This window comes from Dromiciops gliroides, chromosome 2, assembly GCF_019393635.1.
Source record: "Dromiciops gliroides isolate mDroGli1 chromosome 2, mDroGli1.pri, whole genome shotgun sequence".
Taxonomy (NCBI): Eukaryota; Metazoa; Chordata; class Mammalia; order Microbiotheria; family Microbiotheriidae; genus Dromiciops; species Dromiciops gliroides.
Window position 1 is genome coordinate 251,467,676 of NC_057862.1, and position 24,693 is coordinate 251,492,368.

A 24,693-nucleotide genomic window follows, 5' to 3' on the forward strand; every position below is an offset into this window, starting at 1 on the left:
ACTTATGCTATGAACTTGATAGGATTATTAATAGGATCAGTTAGTAACTGTTTTAACTACTACATGCCAGGCACTGTGCTAAGCACTGGGGATGCAGAGAAAGACAAAAGACACCCCCTCTTCTCAAGGAGCTAACAGTCTAACAAGGAAACAATGCACAAACAACTATGTACAACCTATGTGTGGGATAAATTGTAGATACTTACAAAAGGAAGGTACTAGCATTAAGGGAATAAGGAAAGATTTCCTGTAGAAGGTAGGATTTTAGCTGGGACTTGAAAAAGACCAGGACTTTTTCCTCTATCTTGGAGCCTCGTAGGCCTCCTAGAAACAGGACTTCTAGATCAGCAAAATGTCTGGAAGACTGTGGTCCAAGGCCATTTTTGCTGGCTACAGGCGAGGCCTACAAAACCAGAGGGAACATACAGCTCTTTTGAAAATTGAAGGAGTCTATGCTCGGGATGAAACTGAATTATGTTTGGGCAAGAGATGTGCTTATGTATACAAGTCAAAAACAACACAGTGACTCCTGGTGGGAAACCCAACAGAACAAGAGTGATCTGGGAGAAAGTTACTCATGCTCATGGTAATAGTAGAATGGTTTGGGCAAAGTTCAGAAGCAATCTTCTTGCCAAGACCATTGGACACAGGATATGAGTCATGCTATATCCCTCAAGTATCTAGAATATGAAAACTGATTGAATAAAACTATACTTTTTTTTGCAAATGTAAAAAAAAAATAAAGACCAGGGAAGCAAGGAGATAGAGATGAAAAGAGAGCAAATGAAATAATGCATATAAAGTGCTAAGTAAATATCAGTTATTATTATCTGGCCAAGTGATATCAGTTTGTTGACACTAAATTCTCAAAAAGATAAAAGAGTAATTTTAAAACTAAAAAGTTTTGCGGAATTCAGTGAGTTCAAAGAAACATGAAATGTGAATGGGCACAATCTACCTCCTAAGTGGTCAAGTAGGAATTTGATGGCTTTCTAGAAGAAAATGACAAAATGGTAAACTTATTGAAAAAAGATAAAAGAAGAGACAACTATGAGAAGTGGTAGAAAAAAGACAATATGGTAGAGAAAATTAATATCTAAGGTGAATTGAAACATAACTTCAGAATATTTTATTTGAGAAACATGAACAAAATATTCTAAATTTTAAACTAGAAACTTCTTATTCAGACATAGCTTAGTAACAAGCATATATTATCAAGTGTATTATAGAGAAATTATGCCTATGAAAATGAAAATATGCCTCGCTTCCTGTGCTAACTCTCCATGTAAAATTACTTATGTAAATACTAGAAGCCTAAAAAAGAATGAATTTTTGGAAGGGTCGAAAGATATTAAAAAAGGAAAGACAAATGAAAGGTGGTAACATTGCTTGTTTTGTATTGGCCCAGTGATTTCACTGGTATAAGCAATTACTCTTGCTATCAATGTAGATCAGCATCTGTGTTGTAGCTAAGTGGTATGCAGTTTAGAGTCTTAGAAAATTGTTTGGGACACAGAGAAGTTAAGTGATTTGGTCAGAGTTGGTCAGTCAACAAGCATTTATTAAGTGTGTACTAGGCATAATGGTGAGCATTAGGGATACAAAGAAAGGCAAAAACACATTCTTCATACTAAGGGAGCTCAGATTCTAATAGGTATGTGGGGGACAATATGGTAAGAACTGGTATATACAAGATAGATGTAAGTCAAAGGTAATCTCAGAGGTGGGTGGTCCTGGAAAGCCTTTCTGCAGAAAGTGGGATGAGATTTGAGTCCTGAAGGAAGCCAGAAGATTGAGGTGAAGCAGGAGAGTGTTCCAGGCATGGGGCAGAGCCAGTGTAAAGGTTGGGAGATAGTGTCTTGCTTGAGTAACAGTAAGAAGGTAAGAGATTGAATTGTAGAGTTAGTGGAGCTGAGTAAAGTTTAAAAAGACTGGAAAGGTAGGAAAGGACCAAGTTGTGAATAGCTTTTAATACCAAACAAAAAATTTTATATTTTGTTATGGAGGTAACAGGGAGTCACTAGAGTTTATTGAGTTGGGAAGTGACATGATGAGAACTAGATTTTTAAAATTTATTTTTATTTTTTTGGGGGTGAGGCAGCTGGGGTTAAGTGACTTGCCCAAGGTCACACAGCTAATTAAGTGTCAAGTGTCTGAGGCTGGATTTGAACTCAGGTCCTCCTGAATCCAGGGCCAGTGCTTTATCCACTGCTCCACCTAGCTGCCCCAGGTGAGAACTAGATTTTAAGAAGATTATTTTGGTATCTGAATGGAAAGTGAAATGGAATGGAGCGAGACAAGGCAGAAAGACAAATTAGAAGGCTATCACAATAGTACAGGGGAGAAGTGCTGATAGCCTTCATCAAGATGGTGGTTGCATGAATGGAAGAGGGCACATATATGTGAGATGTTGTAAGTTAGAAATGACAAAAGTATATATATATATATATATATATATATATATATATATATATATATATAGACACATATATATCAGACTGAGTATACAAGGTAAGAGAGAGTGAAGAGTTGAGGGTGACAGAAAGATTGTGAACCATTGTGGCTGGGAGAGTGATGATAACCTAAACAGTAATAGGGAAGTTCATAAGTTTTTTTTTTTAGGGGCAGTTAGCAAGTTTAATTTGGTGAAAGCAGAGAACAGGTAGGCCAAAGAGGACATGTGTGGGTTAGAAGGAAGGATGTTGGTAGCCCTGATAATGTAGTTAGTTGCTTCAGGGATGAGTGGATCATTTTCACACTGAGAAAGTTACGGGATTCTTTGTGGAAAGGGGACTTTTGTTCTCAGCTGTTCAGCACCATCCAGACTGGCTCTTCATAGTTGATACAATTGTTGCTGTCCTCATGCCCTGCCAACAACACTTTCACTTGTTCCTCTGTCATCTTCTCACCTAGAGTGATGATGACATGCCATATTTCAGCCCCCGTGACTGTGCTGTTCCCTCCCTTATCAAACACCTGAAGCCTTTCTACATAGTCTTCATATGTGCCCTGGTCCTTATTCTTTGCTACGGTCTGCAGCATTGGCAGAAAGTGTTCAAAGTCCAGCACCTTCACATTCCTCTCATCACTCTAAGACCTTGAGTACCTCAGCATTGGTGGGATTCTGGTCCAGAGCCTGCACCACATCCCCACACTGGCTGTTTAAGATGTTTCCAAACAGCTGAAAGGCCTCCTTGAACTCAGCAGTCTGATCCTCTGTGAAGTCACACATCTCGTCTGTGCAGCTCAGTCTCTGCTACTGCAGCTGCTGCTTCTGCTGTATGTAATGGCTCCCATGGAGAAAAGTTGAATGGAAAAATAATGAGTTCTATTTTGGACATTTTGAGTTTGATATGTCTATGACATATACAGTTTGATAGGTTGTCTAAAAGGCAGATGGTAATGTGAGAGAGGAGCTCAGGAGAGAGTCTAGAGGTAGATATAGAACTGGGAATCTGTGTAGACATGTTTTAATCCATGGAGTTGATGAGAACATTAAGACAAATAGTACAGAGGAAAGAAAGAGGGCCTTGGGAAGAGGTTTGAAGGACTCCATGGTTAATGGGCATAAGCTACATGAAAGTCCAGCAAAAATGACCAAGGAAAAGAAGTCAGACAGATAGGAAAACCATGGGAGAACTGTGTCATGAAAAGCAAGGGAGGAGAAAGTATTTAGGAGAAGAGGGTGTTTGTCAATGCAAAATCCTACAGAGTGGTCAAGAAGGATGAAAATAGAGAATGGAATTTGATTTATCAATCAAGAGGTCATTAAGGACTTTGGAGAGAGCAGTTTCCTTGAAAGATGGAGTCAGATCTGAAAACAGATTGAAACACATTTTTTTTGACAATTCCTTAACCTGAAGTTTCATTTTTATTTGTTTTCTCTCACAACCTAGCTAAGGTGAAGATGTTTTCCATGATTACTCATGTATAACTTATACTAAATTGCTTGAGTTCTTGGGGGTGGGGGTGGGAAGGGAAGGAGGAAGAGAAGTTGGAACACAAAGTTTTAAAAAATTGACGTCAAAATTTATTTTTACATGTAATTTGGAAAATAAAGTTCTAAACAGAAAAAAAAGAAAAATGGAGTCAGAAGCCAGGTTGCTAAGGATAAGTGAGAAGAGTGGAAGCACAGGAACCAATTATAGAGGGGTCAATAAAGGAATGTAGTTTAGATGGGGAGGAGAATTATAGGATCATAGCTATTGGGGATGGTTAGATCAAGTGAAAAATTTTAAAGAATAAAGAGATATGGGCATATTTATAAGCAGAAGAGAAGTAATCAGTAGTTAGGGAGAGATTAAAAAGTAGGGAGCATTTCAGTGAGGGCAATTTACTGGAGAAGAATGGATGGGAGGAGATGAAGGGTCCATATAGAGGTTTGCCTCAGCAAAGAGAAGGGTACCTGTTAATGTGAGATAGGATCAAAGGATGAGATGGAGGAAAAAGATATCTGAATAATGTAAGATGGAGGTGGGGAGAAAAGTGAGTTCTTAGAACGGACTTATTTTTTTTTCCTTTGGTAAAGTATTCTCAAGGTCCTCAGCTGAAAAGGGGAGTAAGAAATGCTGTGGGAAGTTTGAGGAAGAATGGAAAAGTTTAGAATAGCCACTGTGTTGAGTGGGCTAGCAAATTGATTAGGGAGGTATAAAAATTGCTTTGTGGCAGTGAAGGTACAGTTGCAATTATGTAACTGAAATCTGTAGTGGACTCAAGCAGCACTTTCATGATTTTCTCTAGCACAATTCAGCAGTAGATGAAATGGAGCAAAGGCAGAGGATGGTGGGAGTAAGCTGAGGTTGGGGTGTGACAAGGTATCATTGGGGCTAGGGTAAGGGGTAAGAAATTCAAGTTTAGAGGAAAATGCATATTTGAAATGGTTCACCAAAGGGTCAATATTTGGAAGGGAGGGGAATGTAGCCAGTACAGGGATGATGGCATGGAAAAGAATTGAGGGGTAAAGGTACTGAAGGTTATGGTAAGGATGTAGAGCAGGATTAGGAATCAGAAGGGAGAGAGAAGTGTGGAATCGTTATGTGACCAAATAAAGAGCTTTCAGAGTTTTTGATCATGAAAGTAGAATGCTTATGGATGATGGCAAGATCAGGGGCAGCTTGGTGGTGCAGTGGATAGAGTTCTGGGTCTGTAGTCAGGAAGACTCATTTTTCTGAGTTCAAATCTGCCTTCAGACACTTACTAGAGGTGTGACCCTGGGCAAATCACTTAACTCTGTTTGCCTCAGTTTTCTCATCTGTGAAATGAGCTGAAGAAGGAAATGACAAACTGTTCCAGTATCTCTGCCAAGAAAACCCCAAATGGGGCCATGAATAATGGGACATGACTGAAAAAATTGAATAACAAGAAGCTCAAGAGTCTTTCCATGTCTGTGTATACCTGACATCAAGTATAAGAACAGGTTATGGTAATTAGGATTTTTTTTTTTTTTGCGGGGCAATGAGGGTTAAGTGACTTGCCCAGGGTCACACAGCTAGTGTCAAGTGTCTGAGGCTTTATTTGAACTCAGGTTCTCCTGAATCCAGGGCCTGTGCTTTATCCACTGTGCCATCTAGCTGCCCCAGGGTAATTAGGATTTAAAGAAATGGAAAGTTATGGTATTTGGGGGAGTATCAATATGTATATTGAAGCCCACTATTATGAGGATTTGAGTTGGGATGGAAAGTCAATCACTGAATTCAGTAAAGAGGGAAGGAGAATGTCCTGAGGGTGGGTAAATAACAGCTTGACTGGGTGAAGATGATAATTTGAATTGAAAGAAGAACTTAAAGAAGTTGGGATTTCTGAGTAATAGTGGTAAAATTTGGAAATGACAGTGGAGAACAAGAAGTATTCTGATTTTCCCTCCCCCTTGCCTCTTGTGAGTTGAAGAAAGGGAGTAACGAAAGTTAAATCAGTACTGAAAAGTATGGTCAGGGATGCAGTGTCAAGAGAAGGGACTTAGGTCTCAGTGAAAGCCAGGGTATGGATGAATTGAGAAGGTAAACGTTTAAGATAAAAGCAAGTCTCTTAATAATAGAGAAAACAATTGAATGAATGGGAGGGTTTACATGGAGTGGGACATTGGTTTGGGAGAGTTGAGAGGGCCAGTCAAGAGAGTGGGACATTCAGAATCACTGGAACTGGTAGTCTATGAGGGACTGGGAGTATACTAACTATTGAGGAATAATACTCTAGACAGAGTATCAGTGGTTTCAAAGAGGTCTATTGAGAGAGGTAGGTGATTAGATTGTTCAAATCCCTTCCTTATGGTCCAAACTTGTGATAGATGGTGTTGTGTCCTGTGAGGCTACAAATGATCAGGAAGTAGGAACTGGCTTATTGGAGGTGAGTTTGTCCTGGGTTGATCTCTGAAACACTGGACCAGAAGATCTCTTGAAGTTTTTCCCAGATGTAGAATTCTATGGTATTTATGGAGATCATTCAACTAAAATCTTTAAGAATCAGATTCTTTCTAATTTCTATTTTCTAACCCAGTGTTGCTTAGGATAATATTTTGCTTGTGTCCAAATTCTTAGTATGATATTTAGGTTCAAAAAAGAAATTCACATAGGAAGTAATGAACCTAAGTAATGATGATATTTCAAGACTAACAACATATTTTTAAGATGCAAGAAAAGTTCCTGTATAGAGTTTTTAGAAAACAATAATAGAATTAAGAGCATTGGTAGTTTGTAGTTTCTTAATCATGTCCTGTAATTAGTTTATCAAATCATGTAAAATCTGCTAATTAGTATGGTTTGGGAATGGGGTGTCTGGTGAATGATTTATTGATTAGATGATTTATCTAATTGGAGTTGTGAATACATGAGATGTAGGGACTTGTGTTTCTTCAAATTTCTTCTTTGTGGAATCATGATTGTATGGGTTTATCTATCCATTATATTTTTAGACATACAAACCAGACTGCAAAGAAATCAGGCCATCAGCTGTAGTGTTGGCACATTTGAAAGCAGCTCCAGAAAAGTACAGAACTATAGTTGTTTTTCATGACATGAGCTAAGTAGAATAAACCTAGAGGAAAATGTTACAAATTTCAAGTGGGGGAAGTAGATAGCTTCAGAAATTTATGAAAAGTGGTAGGAATTTCAAAAAGAAAGCAGGATTAGAAATAAAAGAAGCTAGAGGCTGTTCTGAAAAAAAACATCCCACAATTAGAATACTCATCATAATCAAGATTAAAGAAAGGGTGATTTAAAAAAAATCCTCAAGGTGCCTCTGGATCCTTAGCTAGTGGACTATGCTTAAATTAGAGGCTGACTCAATGTTTTTCTCATAGATAAAAATTTTCTTTTCTATAATGAGTACAAAAATACAAAGAAAAAAAAACTTTAAGAGGTTCTTGGAAAATGACAAGTAAATGGATTAAATGCAACTTTTAGTTGACCTACCTCTAGATATTGAAGATTATACCAGACTTGACCAAGTCTGACTGGCCTTCATGCTTCGTGGCTTTTGATGGCTGTAAGATGTATAGAGCCTTTTAAAATGGCTTCTGGTGGTTTTTTTTTTTTGGTCTGAATGCCTTGGCAGCTGCTTATGAATATAGCTCTTCAGGCAGTCTGGGCTTCACCTCTTCTAGGCTTACACCTGTGCCTCTGAATTGTTGCCTGGGTAAACGTGCACACCCTCTGCAAACCATGTACCATGGTTAGGCAAATAGCAAAGAAGCCTGTTTGGTTGTGCTTCTCGTGCTAACATATTCAAGTACAAAAAGGTCAGGATTGTCAAGGATAAAGCTCAAGTGTTTGTCATCTTCTCTTAGAGTCCATGTGGTGCTTTCTATTTGTTTGCATTACCTTCATTATTTTGGTATTCCAGTTATTTGGTCAGAATATTGTTCATTCCTTTATTATATTACAATGGCCCTTAGTTATGCTGAATCATAACCCATTTTATTCAAGAGAAATACACATATACAGACAAAACAGAACTGTGGAAGTAGGAGAAAAGGAGGGAAAGGTGAAGAAGGAGGGATGAGGAATGAAATGCTAGTACTGGCCGAAAACCCAGGCATTAACATCAGTTCCTGGTTAGAAAAGAAAAATGAAAGGATAGTAGAAATTCATTTTCCTAAGTTTCTATGTGACTGCAGAATATATGTATAGGTACATATTTATTTTATTTCTTAAATCTATCAATTTTAGCTTCTGAAATGAGCCCAACTTTCTTATGAGCTTTGTTGTCTTGCCGAAGATTTTCAGTAATGGGGAGAGGGAGGTTGTGTTCTATTTCTTTCATGTTCAGATTAGCCCTTGGAAAAGAGTTTGGGGTAGACAAGACACGTAAGGGATATACCCTGTGCAAGTAGTGATTTTTTCTATGTATTCCCAATGCCAAGCATACCATTAGACACATAGTAGGACTTTTGTTGGTGTGGCAATGAGGGTTAAGTGACTTGCCTAAGGTCACACAGCTAGTAAGTGTCAAGTGTCTGAGGTGGGATTTGAATTCAGGTCCTCCTGAATCCAGGCCTAATGCTCTATAGCTGCCCCCATAGTAGTCCTTTAATAAATGTTTGTTGACTTCTTAATTGTGTATTGTGCCTTTTCCCATGTTTCCTGATTTACATTGTTTTAGAACTTGTGTAACATTATTCTTTGCCTCTGGAAGCATAAACCATTTGTTAAATGAGGAATGATTCTCCCCTTCAGTGGTGAGAAAAGCTTTCCACATTTGAAAGGAAAAAATTGACCTTTCTTAATTTTATAGAATCTTAGGAAGATAGTCAACGAGCAGTTAGAAAGTGCTTTTTATGTGCCAGGCCCTGTTCTAGGCTCCAAAGAAACAAAAAGAAAGAAACAATGGCTGATCTCAAGAAGTATACATTCTAGTAGTGGAGAGATGTAAAATAATTAAGTATCTACAAGTTAAATATGGAGAAGATAAAGATCTAAAAATAGATGGAGGCTTACATAGAAAAGATGATTAAGCAAGAAGCATTCTTAGAAATCATCTGGTCCAACTCTGTCATTTTGCAAATGAAGAAACTGATGTGAAATGACATTGATTGAAACATCAGTAAAAGATGATTGAATACTTGTGTGCATAGCACTGTGTTAGATGATATGTGGAGGTTAATGGTTTCCACACTTCTTATATCAATGAAACTGATTAATATACACAAAATACAGTGGACCCTAATTTTAAAAAATGACCTATGCAAATAATTTTTTAGGTTTAATTTTAGTAAGATAAAATTAATAATTCAATTTTATAACAATACAGAAATGATTCTCAAACATCCTAAAATAGCATAACATACACATATTTATTGATTGATGAAATCCATAGTTTTCATATAGCTACTACTACTACTAATAATTCAATGTGACTTTTTTGTTGCAAAGTTTCTGGAAATATTGTATTGGTAATATTATTACTCATAATTCTTTTTCAACCAGTAATCTAGATCAGCACAGGGTTTTTATGATGGTACAGTTGAAAACCCCATTTCATATAAATAAGATTTTTGATAAAGTGAAAAAATTGTATCATTTTGTATGATAAATTAGAGAATTTTTCTTTTTTTGGTGAGGCAATGAGGGTTAAGTGACTTGCCCAGGGTCACACAGCTAGGAAGTGTCAAGTGTCTGAGGCCAGATTTGAACTCAGGTACTCCTGAATCCAGGGCTGGCACTTTATCCACTGTGCCACCTAGCTGCCCCCAATTGGAGAATTCTTTATAAAATCATAGACAAAACATAATAAGATTTTCATGTTCAAAAATATTTCAAAGTATTATCACAAGGTAATTCTATCTGTGCTCAGATGGAATAAGACCAAATATACCACATTTGTCCAAGGCAAATGATTCTTCATCCACTTAGGTGGATCTTTAAAATAAAATGATAATTGCTTCTATAGACCAGTCAAGTGATTAACAAATGAGTCTTTACTTTCCTCTATTTCATTAGCAGGGTATGTATTTTTTATATTGGGACATATATTAAATACTATTTTGCAAATGTATGATCCTTGGCTTTCACTTTTAAAAAATGTAGCTACTTTATCTTTCTAGATCAGAGTAAAACAGACTTGATTTACTTAAAATAGTTTTTAAAAAATATCCAATGAATACACACATTTCAGTAGAAAACTTTTGTTATAAAATGAACTTTCTTTAGATTTATTATAACTAAGAAAAATGATTTCTTCTTTTTCTTAAAACATTCTCCAAATCATATAAATACCAACACATTTTTATATAATACAGGTGCTATACTATGCTCCTATATTATCACATAATTTTGCATAGTTTCCCTTTTAATGTGGTTTTAGAATGTTGATTATTACTCTTGTAAAAGCTTGAAAAAGTGTAGCTACTCATACTTCTCAGTTTTAGAGTAATTGTGAAGCATTCAATGTATCTAAATTCATGCGAAGTTTTTTGAATTATGTTTTGTACTGATGTTGATAAAGCTTTTTCAGAACTAAGCCCACAGAATTCTCCTGGAATAGAATTTATTTTAAAAATGCATCAATTATATGAAAGATATCTCTTGATATGGTATTGATATAGCTCTGCAAAATATCAAATCTGTAATGACATCACTTTAAAGAACATATTGTAGATGCGTAATCAAATGTACATTTTAAACTATATCTGTTGCTCCACCCATGTGCAGTGCAAAATAAGATGACCTTAGTTTTTCAATGAATTGATCATAAAAAACCTTCAGAAATATGGACAGTTCTCCAAATCACTCAAACCTGCTTTGCATATAATTCACCAAGCATCAATTTGACCATATAAATAACTGTAGTTAACATTTTTCCTACAGAATACAATTTTTTATACTTAGCAATTCTTTCAACCATCATATATGACACAAACAATCATTTTGAGCTTATAGATTTTGGGGGGAAAGTTTGTTTTTGCTTACTAAAAAGATCTAATTTTATTTCTGGGAAAATTCTCCTTTATCACAAGATGTTGTTTCAATTTTTTAGCCTTTATATAATCTGCAGTTAAAAAAATTATTCCAAGCAAGCATAGTGGTCTTTCCTCTCCATCAATAATAGTACTTGTGAATCCCAGTGATTAATATAGTGGATAGGATGTTTTGAATATGGGCTTTTTTCTCTGTCTCCATATTTCTGATGTATAAAATGCCTCTATTGTCTTTTCTTATACTAGTTTCAGCTGCTCCAGTGAATTTTCTTTTCCAAATCAGTTTTGTATTTATCTCACACAGGGATAGTATTTTACATTTTAAAAAATTAAAGGCAATAAAATTTAATAATCAAATGTAATTATTGAAAATTTCAAATATTTATAACAATTTTTACATGTTAATTTCCAAAAAAAGTAATTTCTTTGGATTTCAGTTTATCACATGTATCAAAATGAATGTTAAGAAATGTAACATATTATAAAGCTTTTAACTTCCATTCAAATATTTTGTAATGGATTTTACACATTTTATGTTCAAATATATCAAGCAGTGAAAGAACAAAACTTATCTGTGTCATGAACCTTTGCTTACTGAGATGGTGGTGAATCATGTCTACTTTGAGTGTCAACATGGGCCAAATCAAATTTGACTTTATTTAACTTATTTTAGTAAATAATCTCTGAGGTGAATTCACTGTCTGGTAGGATGAATTTACAATGTTAGTCTCTTTTGTAAAACTTTGATTTGAACTTTGTTTTTATTGAAAAATTCATTAGGTCAGTAGTTCTACTAAAATATTGAATAATTTTAGTCACTGCTTCACCTGCCTGCTGAGGTTCCAGTGCTCCATGTAGTTTGGAAAACTTCCATCGGACATAGAAAGAAATGTAAGAGGCAGTTTTTCCCTTCAAGAACATTATAATCCAGTTAGGACAATTTATGAAAATCCCAGAAAAGTTAAGTAACAACAAACATTTAAATAATGAATTGAGATAAGACTGAAAAAGATAATCTCAATAATTACTTATCTTTGTATATTTTAGGAAGTAGTTTGATACATTCTGATAAAGTTCTATAAGAAGGCAGAAATCATTATAGCCATTTTATAGATAAAGAAACTGAAGCAAGGAGTATCTAAGTGACTTAGTAAGTAGTGGAGTCAAATTTAAACTCCCTTTTTCTGCTTCCAGGTCCTCTTTCTTTTTATTATGCGGTACTAGGATTTATTATAAAATTGCAAAGGCAACTGCTATAAGAATTCAAAAGAAGAGAGGTTCAGTGACCTGTCCAAAGTAAAAGAGGTAGTTACAGGGGTTATCAGAGGTTCAGAGTGTACTGATTTACTTCCTGCTTTGGAAGACCCAAACCTTTAAAAAATGATAACAATAATAAAAAAAGATAAATGAAAATGAAGGCACCCAAAAGTGAGACATAATTTGGCATCTTAAAAAATTAACAAATGTTTATTCTAGTAGCATTTTTTTGTTACTGTGCATTAATGACAAATATTTAGCTTTTTTATAATGCCATTGTGAGCTGAATATTAAACATGGTAAAATCATGCTCATTGTAGTTCTGTTGTTGCTCTTATCCTGTAGTAAAATTGGGATAAGCATTTACTTTATGAACATAGAAGGTCATCTTAAGCTTGATGCCCAGGGTGGACCTCCTGGCTATTATGTTTGTTGATATATTCACAATGATTCAATAAATATACTTTCTAAGTGCTTGTTGTATGAGTACATTGTACTAAGCACTTTGGAAGCATGCATACTCTCAAATTAGTATACTAAAAGAGTTTACAATATGATTGGCAAGACACAAAATGCAAACAAATAATGTCTAGAAATGGAAGTGAATGGAAGTTACCATTGTACCAATTAGGTATCATATCTAAGGAATATAAGATAAGGAAATAACTGATACATATCCCGTCTTGTCATTGTAATTCATATATCCAGCTCGTTCCGTGGAAAATGCTCATTTATCTGCTTTGGTGAAATTGATTTATGGATAATGATTTTCATAGGATTATAGATTTGGAGCTGGAAGAGACCTCAGTTGTTGTTGTTCAGTAGTGTCTGAGTCTTCATGACCCCATTTGGGGTTTTCTTGCCAAAGATACTGGAATGATTTGCCATTTCCTTTTACAGCTCATTTTACAGAGGAGACACTGAGGCAAAAAGAGATAAGTGATTCGTTCAGCATTCACACAACTATTAAGTGTCTGAGGATAGATTTGAACTCAGGGAGTTAATTCTTACTGACTCCAGGCCCTGTGCTCTATCCACTGTGCCACCTAGCTGCTTTTTTTTTGGCCAGGCTATGGGGGTTAAGTGATTTGCCCAGGGTCACACAGCTAGTAAGTGTCAAGTGTCTGAGGCTGGATTCGAACTCAGGTACTCCTGAATCCAGAGCCAGTGCTTTATCCACTTCGCCACCTAGCTGCCCCACTAGCTGCTTTTTAAAGGAATCTTGGAGGGATCTTAGGGGTTATCCAATCCAATGTCCTCATATTAAAGAGGAGGAAACTGAATCCCATAGATACTAAAAAAAATTTGGTAAAGGTCACATAGATGGTAAATAGCAGAGCTGGTATTAGAAACCATGCTTTTTGGTTTCAAATCCAGCATTCTTTCTACTCTATCAAACAAATAACTTTTAGTTCCAATGATGAGGCTTGGATAGACCTCTAAGTGATTTGTGGTTGAGGAGACATTTGACACTAGATAACAAAAATGGCCTCAGTGGGTTTCCTGAGCTTTATTGTAGGAGAAAATTGTAATTTTGGAAAGTGTATTAAGGCTGATTTGTAACACAGAATGAGAACACGAGTACACAAATTGAAACTGCTAGAAATTCAGACAGTGCACACCACCTGCAAATCACAAGATCTGTTCATAATGGTCTCAAGCTCAGCGACTCATCACAGGCCCTTCATTGAAGTTTCCATGGCAATGGAGAATTTCTTTTTTGCCTTCCTAATCAGAGCATTTGTAAATTAAAGTGTTGACTCACTTTCTGCATGTGAGGCTTCATTGTATTGATAGGGAAATGTTAAAGAAAGAGCAGCCTTCTAGTTTTGTGTCTTCTCTGCATGTGCAGAAATTTAATTATCCTGTTCTTTCAGCCTTCTTCTTCAGGAGAAATTCTAGTGTTTGCCCTTAATTTGTATGTAAATGTCTGCATGCTAGAAGGAGCAAACAAACTGATGGCATTTGAGCTTATTTTTTTTCTTTCTTTCTTAAAACATGTCTTCCAGTACTCTGATGAAAAAAAAAACCCACAAAATTTTTAAAAATCAGCAGTTTTGAATAGAATTTATTTTAAATTACATTAGTGGAGATAAATATATCTTATAACTCATAGTAGAGACAGAAAAAATAGCAGTGAAATAGTAAGGACACAAAACTAGGTAAGTCAAGAAAATGAATCAAGCTTCAAGCACATAAAACTCAGTATATCATCTCATGGCTGAATTAATTTGCAACAACTACTAAAAACAGTTTCATGGGTAGCTTGGGAAGGAAAGGGACAGACACTTAGGTGGTGCAGTGGATAGAGTTCTGGGAATGGAATCAGGAAGACCTGAGTTCAAGTCCAACTTCTAGTTAGCTAGACACTAGCTAACTGTGTGACCCTGGGGAAGTCACTTAATCCTGTTTGCCTTTGTTTCCTCATCTATAAAATGAACTGGAGAAGGAAATGGCAAAGCACTCCAACATCTTTGCCAGGAAACCTCTAAAACAGGGAGTGAAGAGTCAGACACGACTGAAAAATGACTAAACAATAGAAAAAAACAAAATGGAAAGGAAGGTTATGGGAGAGACATTTTGTACCCAGGTCCAGGGAAAGAGAATATACATCTGATGAAATTCAGATATGTATTTCTAAATAAAACAAAACTAGTGTACACTTTGAATAGCCTGCATCTTTTTTTTTTTACAGTGGGAGAGGCTGTGGGATATATTGTAGTTCAATGAATGTTTAATCCTGGTTCTGACACTGACAAGTTGGCTGATTCAGTCAAAGCATTTAACATTGGTTAGATTCAATTTCCTCATCTCTAAGTGAAATATGAGTCAGCGTATCATGACAGATAAAAAAGCTTATGGAAATAAAAAAAATGGCCCTTTATAAATCTATGGATCAGGATCTCAGGATCCCCTTTACTCTCTTAAAAATTATTGAGGACCTCAGAGGTTTTTTCAAATGTGGGTCATAGCTATAAATATTTACTGTATTAGAAATTAAAACTGATTAATTTAATTGATAAATTAAAACTGATAAATTTATTTTATTGATACATTTAAAAACAATACTAGACCCATTATATGTTAACATTAACATATTTATGAGAAATAGCTATTTTTTCCAAAATGAAATATTTCAGTGAGAGAAGCCGGATTTGAACTCAGTTCCTCCTGAATCCAGGGCCAGTGCTTTATCCACTATGCCACCTAGCTGCCCTCAAGTTTTATATATTTTTGCATATAGCTATTAAAACACCTACTATGTGCCTACACTGTGCTGGTACTTTTGAATAGAATATTTCTGCATTTAATCTGTTGTGATATTATTTCCATTTAAGCTTATGAAGAAAATCCAGCTTCATAAAAATTCATAGTTAGAAAAGAGAATATTTTTATTTTTATTTTTTTTGGTGAGGAAATTGGGGTTAAGTGACTTGCCTGTGGTCACACAGCTCATAAGTGTTAAGTGTCTGAGGCTGCATTTGAACTTAGGTCCTCCTGACTCCAGGGCCGGTGCTCTATCCACTGCACCACCTAGCTGCCCCCTTTTTAAAATTAAAAAAATTTTTTTTCACCTTTTTTTTTAAAGAGCCTATTTTAATTGGCAAATATCTTGTTACTATTGTGAAAATATTTTGATCTTGTAGACCCCAGAAAGGGCCTCAAGGACTCCTCAGGACCACATTTTGAAAACAGCTGTTGTAGGGAGCTTTTCTTGGAGCTACACCAAGAGGATTAGTAGCTGCTATGAAAGTTTTCTTAGAGATGTCTGAGGTACTGAGTGGTGAAATGAATTGGCCAATGTCACACCCACAGTATGTGAAAGAAATCAGATTGATATATTGATCTTTCTGACTCCAAGGCCAGCTTGCTATCCACCATGCCACATTACCTGTCCTAGTTAAAGTGATGTACAAAGCAGGGTATCACTGTGTTATATTACTGTTCAATGAGTTCCAGTGTCTCCCTATTTTTTCTAAGATCAAATATAGACACCTCTGTTTGACATTTAATGTCCTTCACAACCCTCTCCAAACCATTTTTCTAAGCATATCACACATTACTCCCTTTCACAGATGCTATGAGTCATCCAAATTGGTCTTCTTCCTCTTCCTCACACATGACTTTTCATCTTCTATCTCCCTGTTTTTTCATAGGGTGTCTCCTATATTTGGAATACCCCCTTTCCTTGCCTCTACCTCTTAGAATCTCTAATTTCCTTCAACTCTAATGCCACCTCCTGGTCCCTCCAGTTACTAATGTCTCCCTTTGCCCCATCATTTTTTGTTGTCATTACTTGTTTCACTTGGGTCCAACTCTTTGTAACCCCTTTTTGGGGTTTTCTTGGCAGAGATGCTGGAATGGTTTGCCATTTCCTTTACAATGCTCATTGTACAGATGAGGAAACTTAGGCAATCAGGGTTAAATGACTTGCTCAGGCTCACACCACTAGTAAATGTCCAAGGTCAGATTTGAACTGAGGTTTTCCTTACTCTAGGTCCAGCACTCTATCCACTATTCCACCTTGCTGCTTCCCTGTACCATTACCTTGTATATGATTTTATCTGTACATGTTTCCTCCTAAAACAAATGTAAGCTTCTTGAAGGCAGGAACTGTTCTTGAGCACTTGGAACAGTGCTCTTCACACAGTAAGTGTTTTATACATTTTAACTGATTGATCGATAAAAGCATATATTGTATGGAATGAGGGACATAAAAGCCTATCTGTATTCTGTCCTCATCAGACTTCATTTGAAGTGTTGTCTTTAAATTTGAGCACCATATCTTAGGATATAGACAAACTAGGGCCTTCCAAAATTGTATGACCATGATAGTGAGGAAAAGGAAACAATGACACGCAAGCATTAGCAGAAAGAACTATGTACTATGTATGTCTAGCTTGGAGAAAGAGGAGACTTGGGGTGATAGATAAAATAGCTGTTGTTAAATAGTATTTGAAGGGGTCATTGCATGGAAAAGGGATTAGCACTTTTTTGTTGTTGTTTTTTTAATTAATAAAGTATTTGTTTCTGTTACATGTAAAGATAATTCTCAACTTTTGTTTATACAAGCTTTCCAATTTTATATTTTTCTCCCTCCTTCCCCTCCCTCCCCCGTCCTCTAGACAGCAGGTAATCTGACATAGGTTATACACACACACACACACACACACACACACAATAACATTAAACATATTTCTGCATTAGTCATGTTATAAGAGAAAAATCAGAGCAATGAGGAAAAACCTCAAAATAGAAAAACATCAGCACCAAAAACAAAAGAAATAGTATGGTTCATTCAGCATCTATACTCTACAATTCTTTTTTCCCCCCTGGATTTGGAAATCCTCTTCTATCATGAGTTCCCTGGAACTCTTCTGTACCATTGCATTGGTGAGAAGAATATAGTCCATCACAGTAGATCAACACTCAATGTTGATGATACTGTGTACATGTTCTTCTGGTTCTGCTCATCTCACACATTATCAGTTCATGCAGGTCCTTCCAGGTTTCTCTGAACTCCACTTGCTCATTGTTTCTTAGAGCACAATAGTATTCCATTGTATTCATATACCACAACTTGTCCAGCCATTCCCCAATTGATGAGCATCCCCTCAACTTCCAATTCCTTGCCACCACATAAAGAGCAGCTATAAATATTTTTGTACATGTGGGTCTCTTTCCCCTTTCCATGATTTCTTTGGGGAAAAGACCCAGAAGTGGTATTGTTGGGTCAAAGGGTATGGACAGCTTTATCACCCTTTGGGCATAATTCCAAATTGCTCTCCAGAATGTTTGGATCAGTTCACAGCTCCACCAACAATGCATTAGTGTTCCAATTTTTCCATAGCTTCTCCAACATTTATTATTTTCCTTTTTTGTCATTTTAGCCAATCTGATAGGTGTCAGGTGGTACCTCAGAGTTGTTTTAATTATTAGAGATTTAGAGCATTTTTTCATATGGGAATAGATAGCTTTGGTTTCTTCATCAGAAAACTGCCTGTTCATTCATATCCTTTGACCATTTCTCAATTGGGGAATGACTTGGATTCTTATAAATTTGATTTAGTTCCCTATATATTTTAGAAATGAGGCCTTTATCAGAAGTACTGGCCATAAAAATTGTTTCCCAGCTTTCTGCTTCCTTTCTAATTTTGGATGCATTGCTTCTGTTTGTACAAAAATTTTTTAATTTAATGTAATCAAAATCATCCATTTTGCATTTTATAATATACTCTATCTCTTGTTTGGTCATAAACAGTTTTCCTTTCCAAAGATCTGAAAGGTAGACTATTCCTTTCTCTCCTAATTTACCTATGGTATCACCTCTTATGTCTAAATCATGTATGCATTTTGACCTTATTTTAGTGTAAGGTGTAAGATGTTGGTCTATGCCTAATTTCTGCCATATTATCTTCCAGTTTTCCCAGCAGTTTTTGTCAAATACTGAGTTCCTATCCCAGAAGCTGGAGTCTTTGGGTTTATCAAACACTACATTACTAGTGTCATTTACTACTGCATTTCCTGTGCCTAGCCTATTCCATTGATCCTCCACTCTATTTCTTAGCCAGTACCAGATAGTTTTGATGACTGCTGCTTTACAGTAAAGCTCCAGGTTTGGTATCGCTAACCCACCTTCCTGTGAATTTTTTTTTTCATTATTTCCCTGGATATTCTTGATTTTTTGTTTTTCCAGATGAATTTTGTTATTATTTTTTCTAGCTCTATAAAATAATTTTTAGGTAGTCTGATTGGTATGGCATTGAATAAGTAAATTAATTTAGGTAATATTGTCATTTTTTCTATATTAGCTCTGCCTATCCCTGAGAAATTGATATCTTTCCAATTATTTAGATCTGATTTGATTTGTGTGAAGAGTGTTTGGTAGTTGTGTTCATAGAGTTCCTGGGTTTGTCTTGGCAAGTAGACTCCCAAGTATTTTATATTGTCTACCGTTACTTTAAATGGAATTTCTCCTTCTATCTCTTGCTGCTGGACTTTGTTGGTCATGTATAGAAATGCTGATGATTTATGTGGATTTATTTTATATCCTGCTACTTTGCTAAAGTTGTTAATTGTTTCAAGTAATTTTTGAGTTGATTCTCTAAGATTCTTTAAGTATACCATCATATCATCTGCAAAGAGTGATAGTTTTGTTTCTTCCTTGCCTATTCTAATTCCTTTAATTCCTTTTCCTTCTCTGATTGCTAAAACTAACATTTCTAGTACAATATTAAATAACATGGGTAATAATGGGCATTCCTGTTTCACCCCTGATCTTATTGGGAAGGCCTCTAACTTATCTCCATTGCATATAATACTTGCTGATGGCTTTAGGTAGATACTGTTTATTATTTTAAGGAAAGCTCCACCTATTCCTAAACTTTCTAGTGTTTTTATTAGGAATGGGTGTTGTATTTTGTCCAAAGCTTTCTCTGCATCTATTGAGATAATCATATGATTTTGGTTGGTTTTCTTATTGATGTGGTTAATTATGTAAATAGTTTTCCTAATGTTGAACCAGCCCTGCATTCCTGGTATAAATCCCACCTGGTTATAGTGTATTATCCTGGTGATCACTTGCTGTAATCTCCTTGCTAATATCTTATTTAAGATTTTAGCATCAATATTCATTAGGGAAATTGGTCTATAATTTTCTTTCTCTGTTTTTGCTTTGCCTGGTTTTGGTATCAACACCATATTTGTGTCATAAAATGAATTTGGTAGAACTCCTTCTTCACCTATTTTTCCAAATAATTTGTATAATATTGGAATTAATTGTTTTTTAAATGTTTGGCAAAATTCACCCGTAAACCCATCTGGCCCTGGGGATTTTTTCTTAGGGAGTTCATTAATGGCTTGTTCAATTTCTTTTTCTAATATGGGTTTATTTAAGGATTTTATTTCCTCTTCAGTTAACCTGGGCAGTTTGTATTTTTGCAAATATTCATCCATTTCATTTAGATTGTCAAATTTATTGGCATACAGTTGGGCAACATAATTCCTAATTATTGATTTAATTTCCAGTTCATTCATGGTAACATCACCCTTTTCACTTTTGATACTGGTAATTTGGTTTTCTTCTTTCTTTTTTTAAATCAAATTAACCAATATTTTATCTATTTTATTGGTTTTTTCATAAAACCAGCTCTTAGTTTTATTAATTCTATAGTTTTTTGCTTTCAATCTTATTAATTTCTCCTTTAATTTTCATGATCTCTAGTTTAGTATCTAATTGGGGATTTCTAATTTGTTCTTTTTCTAGCTTTTTAAGTTGCATGCCCAATTCATTAATTTCCTCTTTCTCTTTTTTATTCATTTAAGCATTTAGAGCTATAAATTTTCCCCTAAGCACTGCTTTGGCTGCATCCCATAGATTTTGGTATGTTGACTCATTATTGTCATTCTCTTGGATATAGTTATTGATTGTTTCTATGATTTGTTGTTTGGCCCATTCATTCTTCAGAATGATATTATTTAGTTTCCAATTGATTTTCATTCTACTTTTCCCTGGCTCTTTCTTACATGTAATTTTTATTGCATCATGATCTGAGAAGATGCATTTACTATTTCTGCCTTTCTACATTTGACTATGATGTTTTTGTGCCCTAATACATGGTCAATTTTTGAAAATGTGCCATGTAAATGTGCTGAGAAAAAGGTATATTCCTTTATATCCCCATTCAATTTTCTCCAGACATCTATCATGTCTAACTTTTCTAGTAATTTATTCACCTCTTTCACTTCTTTCTTATTAATTTTTTGGTTAGATTTATCCAATTCTGAGAGGGGGAGATTCAGATCCCCCACTAGTATAGTATTACTGTCTAATTCCTCTTGTAACTCATTTAACTTCTCCTCTATGAATTTGGATGCTATACCACTTGGCACATATATATTTAATATTGATATTACTTCATTATCTATAGTACCTTTTAGCAAGATGTAATTTCTTTCCTTATCTCTTTTAATGAGATCAATTTTGGCTGTGCTTTGAGATAAGGATTGCTACCCTTGCTTCTTTTACTTTAGCTGAAGCATAATATATTCTGCTCCAGCCTTTTACCTTTACTCTGTGTGTATCTCTCTGCTTCAAATGTGTTTCTTGTAAACAGCATATTGTAGGATTCTGGTTTTTAATCCACTCTGCAATTTGCTTCTGTTTTGTAGCAGAGTTCATCCCATTCACATTCACAGTTATTATTACTGACTGTCTATTCCCCTCCATTCTATTTACCCCCTTTGTACTTTTACCCCCTTCTTTCACCCTATTCCTCCTCACCGATGTTTTACTCCTTATCCCTGCCTCCCCCAATCTGCCCTCCATTTTTATCACCCCGTCTCTTTTCTTTACCCTTTTCTCCCTTGCTTTTGTCCTCCCTTCTATCAGTCCCCCCCCTTTCCCTTCCCCTTTTGCTTCCCTAAAGAATGAGCTAAGTTTCTTTATGCCAATGAACGTATATGTTATTCCTCTTTGAATCAAATCCAATGAGAGTAGGGTTGAAACAATGTTCACCCCTCCTTTCTTTCCCTCTATTGTAATGGATTTTTTCACCTCTTCATATGATATAATTCATCCTATTCCACCTCCCCTTTCCCCTCCTCTCCATAGACTCCATTTTTAACCCCTTAATTTTTTTTGTATCATCACATCAAAGACAATTTATATTTATACCCTCTGTGTAAAGTCCTTCTCTCTGCCCAAATACATTCACAGTTCTTAAGAGTTATGAGTATTATCTTCCCGTGTAGGGACATAAACAGTTTAACCTAATTGAGTAACCTTCCCCCCCCCCCCCCCCCCCCCCCCCCGTTTACCTTTTTAAACTTCTCTTGAGTCTTGTATGTTAAGATCGAATTTTCTATTCAGTTCTGGTCTTTTCATCAGGAAACATTGAAAGTACCCAATGCCATTGAATGTCCATCTTTTCCCCTGAAATAGAATGCCCATTTTTGCTGGGTAATAGATTCTTGGCTGCAATCCAAGCTCCTTTGCCTTCCGGAATATCATATTCCAAGCCTTGCAGTCCTTTAATGTTGAAGCTGCCAGGTCCTGAGCAATCCTGACTGTGGCTCCATGATATTTAAATTGCTTCTTTCTGGCTGCTTGGAGTATTTTCTCTTTCACCTGATAATTCTGGAATTTGGCTACAATATTCCTTGGAGTTTTCCTTTTGGGGTCTCTTTCAGGAGGTGACCAGTGGATTCTTTCAATGATGATTTTATCCTCTGATTCTATGATATCAGGGCAGTTCTCCTTAATAATTTCCTGTAATATGGTGTCTAGATTCTTTTTCTGGTCATGGCTTTCAGGCAGTCCAATGATTCTCACATTGTCTCTCCTCAATCTGTTTTCCAGATCAGTTGTCTTTCCAATGAGGTATTTCACATTTTCTTCTATTTTTTCATTCTTTTGATTCTGCTTGACTGATTCCTGGTGTCTCATGGATTCCTTATCTTCCAACTGTCCAATTTTAATTTTTAAGGCATTGTTTTCTTCAGTGAGATTATGCACCTTTTTTTCCATTTGGCCAGATGAATTTTTTAAGGCATTGTTTTCTTCAGTGAGATTATGCACCTTTTTTTCCATTTGGCCAGATGAATTTTTTAAGGCATTGTTTTCTTCAGTGAAATTATGCACTTTTTTTTCCATTTGGTCAGATGAATTTATTAAGGAATTGTTTTCTGCAGCCAATCATTGTGCTTCCTTTTCCAAGCTGCTGATTCTTTTTTCATAGTTTTCTTGTTTTGCTTTCATTTCTCTCCCCATTTTTTCTTCTACCTCTCTCAATTGATTTTTAAAATCCTTTTTGAGCTCTTCCAGGAAGGCTTTTTGTTCTTGAGACCTATTCACCTTCCCTCATGAGGCTTCACATGTAGGCAATTTGAGGGTATTGTCCTCATCTGAGTTTGCGTTGGCTTCTTCCCTGTTGATACAGAAGCTCTCAATGGAGAGAGAGCTCTTTTTTGCTTCTTACTCATTATTTCAGCTTATGTATTTATTTTTTAAGTTGAGTTGAGGTCTGCCCTGAGGGCACCAGGGTCCCTGTTTTTGGCTTCTTGTGCAGGGGTATAGGTGCTGTGTGACCAGCTTTTTACTCTGAGGCCTTTATAGTGTGTGCAGTTCGCCCCCCTGCACTTCCTGTCTGAGCGCACTCGGTCAGGCGCCTGATCCCGCCCGTCCTGTTCATGGCCCTACAGCTGGCAACTTGGCCTTTCAGCTGGGGCAGGTAGGTTTTTCCACGGTCCTTCTTGGCCACCAGATTTTTGAGCCAGGTTCCAGGGGCCTCAGTTGTTTGGCTGTGGTCCTCAGCTCCTGCTGACTTGCCTCGACCCCCTTGGCACTGGGCTGCTGTCCTGCGCTGGGCCTCCCTTTTGCCTGAGTCAGACCGACCTTTTCCTGAAGCCTTCTAAATTATCTCTGGTTGGTAGACTGCGTCTCTCTGTCTCTTTGCAGGTTCTGTAGTTTCAGAATCGAACCAGAGGCTTGATTTAATGTTCTTTTTGAGGGAACAGAAGGAGAGCTCCGGCAGCTTGCTGCTTCCTCTCCGCCATCTTGGCTCCCCCCAAGCACTGTTTTTGCTTAACAGAGTGCCTCAAACATAGTAATCACTTAATACATTTTTATAGAGGGGAGAACTAAGGAATGAAATGTATGTGGAAGTTGTGGAGAGGCAGATTTCAGTTCGATAAGAGGAAAATCTTAAGAACTGTATAAAGGTAGGGTGAGATATCTTAAAAGATAATTAGTTTTCTGTCATTGATATCTTCAACTAGAGGCTGGAAAATTTCTTGTCATTGATTAAAAAAAAAAGACCGTGTCTCCCTATCCTTTCTAAGCTAGCAATCCAGTAGACACTAATGGGCTAAATGCTCCTAATGATCATCATGAAGCTTTGACCCTTTCTGTTTCCATTGTAGTCTGGTTAGCTCCTCCTTTGACAGCCTGGTTCACCTTTTCCCTTACCATATTGCTGCTGGACTAAGTAAGCATACCTGATTTACTGTAGCCCTCCTTTGGCTCAGAACTCCAGCCTCTCCTAATAGCATATATAATATTATGCATATGTATATATAAAACAAAATAAAAGTGTCTCTACTATGCTTGGAATCAGAGATGTTTGAAAAGGAATTTCATCTGCAGAGCATTGAACTTTATGGCCCCTACAATTGATATTTTATAATTCTGGGAAAAAAGTATAGTTATTCCTTCCATATCATGTGGGTTAGGGGGTACAGCACCCCAGAAATTGGGAAAATACAAAATTTTGGCTCTCCCTTCATACCAGAGGAAAGTCTGAATTATTATGGTTTTAAAAGATAAATTATGTGGATATTGTATAATACTATACAGTTATTTTATGCATTTCAGAGTTTCTAAATTATTTTTATGTCATCTGCTGACCTTCATGTATCCTCTGAAACTTCAGCAAAAATCCCCCCAAATTCCCATTTAATTTCTTATGTTGACCTGAGATATACTGAAACCATGATGGAGAAAGCTGTGATATGGAAAGGGATAACTG

General features: G+C 36.2%; 1 protein-coding gene and 1 pseudogene across 2 annotated transcripts in view; both read left to right on the forward strand.

Annotated features, from left to right (window-relative positions):
• The window catches only part of SYT16 (synaptotagmin 16), a 312,116-nt gene that overhangs the window by 215,022 nt on the left and 72,401 nt on the right, over positions 1-24,693 (forward strand). The window lies entirely within an intron of this gene.
• Positions 353-684, forward strand: LOC122741763 (annotated as a pseudogene).